Source organism: Vespula pensylvanica, chromosome 2, assembly GCF_014466175.1.
Source record: "Vespula pensylvanica isolate Volc-1 chromosome 2, ASM1446617v1, whole genome shotgun sequence".
In the NCBI taxonomy this organism is placed as follows: Eukaryota; Metazoa; Arthropoda; class Insecta; order Hymenoptera; family Vespidae; genus Vespula; species Vespula pensylvanica.
The window spans coordinates 15300129-15304341 of record NC_057686.1 but is presented as its reverse complement, the minus strand read 5'-3'; the positions used below and the strand labels follow the sequence as shown (position 1 = coordinate 15304341).

Below are 4213 nucleotides of genomic sequence, written 5' to 3'. Positions count from 1 at the left end.
ACATTACACGAGGTCAATAATACCGAGATTAAAATTTCTAAGTATTGGAATTTTCAATAAAAATTATTTTTTAAGTTTTTCTCGCGTTACGATCTTTGTCATGTTCAACGAATATACTATTGTTTAAATATTAATTTTTTATATTCCGAGTATATTAAAAACTGTTTAAATAATTATAAAATTATCGAAAGTATTAATTTCTAAGTTTGTGCCCCCGGAAAGAGAGAGCTGCGAGGCTCACTCGTCGGAGTACGAGAGGAGACTAACTCGACAAAAGTCAAAGTTAATAGAAGTTGTATATATTTATATTACACGAGGTTAATAATACCGAGATTAAAATTTCTAAGTATCAGAATTTTCAATTAAAATTATTCTAAGTTTTTTTCGCGTTACGATCTTTGTAATGTTAAACGAATATACTATTGTTTAAATATTAATTTTTTATATTCCGAGTATATTAAAAACTGTTTAAATAATTGTAAAATTATCGAAAGTATTAATTCTAAGCTTTTGCCTTTGAAAGATAGATCTTTGATGTTTTCCCGTCGGGATACAAAAGAAAACTAATTCGATTGTTGTTTGTAGCTATGTAGTAATGTGTGCAAGCAAATGAAAAAGTATTTGTTTGCGCTTACCTTTGCATTGAAAGTACGAATTTTTCTAAGAAATTATGTATACAGCGTATCAATTTACACGGGTTAGTAATTCCACAGATCGAAGACAATGTCTTTCATCATTATACTCGATTCCATGGATTTGTATGAATGTGTGCAGCATCTTTGCAACAAGAGAGAATATTTTGTCCATATATTTAGCGATTAAATAGATATTTTTGCCAAAAATGATATTGCTCAATGTGTTAATACATATAGATCAATAGTGTTCGAAGATCTAGACTAATTTTTTTTTCTTACCTTATTTCATTACATTAGAACTTTGATTACCACCGAGTACATAATAAATATAGCCAAGTATGATGAAATATTGTTCTTTTCGAACATTTACAACAGATACTGATCATAAAAAAATATCATAGAAAAATTCTTTTATCATTCGATTTATTAATTTATTACTTTTTGACTACCGAAATAGAAGAAAAAAGAAACTATGAAGTAGTTTACGGGGGAGTAATATACTACGTGTCTGTGGCGGGAATTTTAGATAATTAAAGATAATTAATAGAAAATAGTAATAGATGATTAATAACAATTTTTATTAAATATTATTTCTTTCTTTGCAATTAAATATTATTTCTGCGTTATTTTTCCATAAAATGTTAAGAAAAATTAATATATTTATTAGCGTGTAATATTTTTAAGATGATACAGTATGCATATGCACGCAAATCGTTCAACTATTTTCACGGTGTAGATAACGCCATTACTGTTTCAATCATACCAACCAAATACATTTCCCTATCGCTTTCGTCAATTATAGTTAATTACTAGATTTTTTTCTAACGTATACCTGATTACTATACATCAATCGATAATTAAACATGCGATTTTTAAGAGGTCGCGTTTGCAAGTCGGGACATTATAGCGTTTAAAAGATATTCGTGAAAATAAAATCGATCTCTCGTTGACCCTCCCAAAGAACTATTGCATCGTACGTTTTCTTTAATATTTCAGGTTAATTTGCATAATATCGATACTTCTCTCGTTTTTTAACAATGCTCTGATGAATAATTTTGCGTTTATAATTATGATCGATCGATATTTTGTATTATATTCGATTTTCATATATATTCACGTACGTACCACACACAACACACATTTTTAATTTTATCTTATTAATACGAGATCTCACACTTTTCAGATTTTTAACAATTTCACGAGATATAACAACAGAGCATCGAATAGAATCGTTCCTAGTGATCCAAAGTTAAGAGGGTGTTTGTCTTTTGAGGGAGCAACGATTACTACCAGTAAGTAAATTTCTTTCTTTATATATTTCCTGAATAATTGTCAAAGATAAAAAAACATAACCTGCGAATCTGTATGATGCGATCGAAAGTTCGATCTTAGTTATTTAATTAGTTCTTAATTATTTTCGCGTGAATAATATACGTATATATATATATATATATATATATATATATATATATATGCATATGTAGAGAGTCGATTATTACGAATGCGTCGATGCGTTGTGCCGAGCTCGACGTTTATTTGCATGTATGCACTGTCTGTGTGCAAAAATATTCGAGTTTTTTTCGTCTGCTTTTGTTTCGGTACTTTCTAAGAAATAATATAGGTTAGTAAGCCAGTCCAGTTCTTGGAATTATATAGATTAGTCTGTTCAAAAATAATGCATAATTTTCGTGGTCGCTTTTTAATTCTCGTCGCCTATATACATTTCAATGCATTATTTCTCTATATACCTATTTACATATTTATCGTTTCTTCTTCGTTCCTTTCTTTTCGATAGTCGAACATTCTCGATTATGTACAATTATTATCGACTCATACATTACTTCGATCATAAATGATGTAATTATTCGATATATGTAAATAACAATTCGAAGAAGTATTATTTTTGCAAATATATATATATATATATATATATATATATATATATATATGAAATACGTAAATCATTGAATTATTTCGATTTAACAATTGCTCATTATTTCGCGCGTAATATATAAAGCGCGTGTAATATATAATATATAGGGATAATCTAGGTACTTGTGATACAAGTGCGTATCTATTTAACGTTTCTATATCTTTAGAAAATATAATTGTTTCATTAGAAAATTATTGTCTATGTTTAAAATTCGAATTAATTACATTTGTCATTCATATCGTATTATTCACGCATTTGTATTATATTTTTTATTATTTTTAATTGAAAAAAATAATATTTGATTTGGCTCGCGTAGTACCTGTGATGACGTAATCGAATTACGGGTCCATTCCCCTTCCTTGCTAGTGGTTTCATTACCGTCTTGAACGCAGTGGTAAGTGTACACGGTGTTTCGTTGCTCCGACAATTACAGGTAATTAGAATATTTTTTTTTAACATACACCCCTTTCCAATATATCAATCGATAGCTAATTACGTGATTTGTAAAAGGCCAAGTTTACAAGTCGGGACATTATGTCGTTTAAGAGATATTCGCGAAAATAAAATTGGCCTCTCGTAGATCTCCCGGGGAGCTATTCTGTCGTACTTTTTCTTCAATTTTGCTTCTTTATTTTCATAATATCGATATTTTTCTCGCTTTTTAACAGTTTTAATCAATCATTTTGCATTAATAGTTGTCATCGATCGATATTTTGTATTAAATTTGATTTTCATATACGATTATATATATGCACACACACACACACACACACATATACACATATCTATGGATATTCCTTACTCTTACAGATCCTTTCCTTACAGATCATATATTTTTCAGATTTCCAAGAATTTCACGAGTTAGAATATAGAGTATCGAATACACCAGTTTTATACGTCTCTTCGATACGTATAGGTAAGTCTATCTCATTTTAATAACAAAGGCGTAATAAAAAGTAAAACATAATAAAAACATATAGGTATATACAGCATGGAGATCGCATTATTCTGTTGTATATATATATTTCCAAGGAATTCTACGACTGAGATCAGAACAAAAACAGTCGAGTGTCGAACTCTCTGAAGGTCAGAGAAGAGATCGTTATTCAAAAAGCACTGATTAATTTCATTGTAATTACGTATTTTATTACGGAACATTTTTATTTTAACTTTATCGCAATTATTTCAATATTATAGAAATTTTATTATTTTATATGATGCTATAGGAATTCGTATATTTTTTAGGTTATTCTTCATCGAATTTACTCGTGCAGCTATTATTTCATTTTATAATTATTACATATTATGACAGAATTTATTACATTTTTATTAACAATTGGATCTTTGTATGCAGTTACCTCCAAGTGATGAGACCTGGGTAATCGATATTGTATGAGTTTGTATTTTAAGATACAAAGCAAACACTATCGAGCAATTAGCTGCATACTTTAGTACATTTTTAACTTTCAATAATATTATAATTTTTTAAACAGTTTTTAATGTACGCAGAATACAAAAAACTAATATTTAAACAATAGTACATTCGTTCAACATCGCAAAGATCGCGAGAAACTTAAAATAACTTCGATTTAAAATTCCAATACTTAGAAATTTTAATCTCGGTATTATTGACCTCGTGTAATGT

At 28.4% G+C, this 4213-nt stretch overlaps 1 long non-coding RNA gene across 1 annotated transcript; it reads left to right on the top strand.

Annotated features, from left to right (window-relative positions):
- Positions 1-1898: 1898 nt before the first annotated feature.
- LOC122637759 lies at positions 1899-4161 on the top strand. The gene is made up of 3 exons (XR_006329297.1): positions 1899-1927; positions 2885-3001; positions 3410-4161. It is a non-coding gene; the product is annotated as an uncharacterized LOC122637759 (long non-coding RNA).
- Positions 4162-4213: the final 52 nt, after the last annotated feature.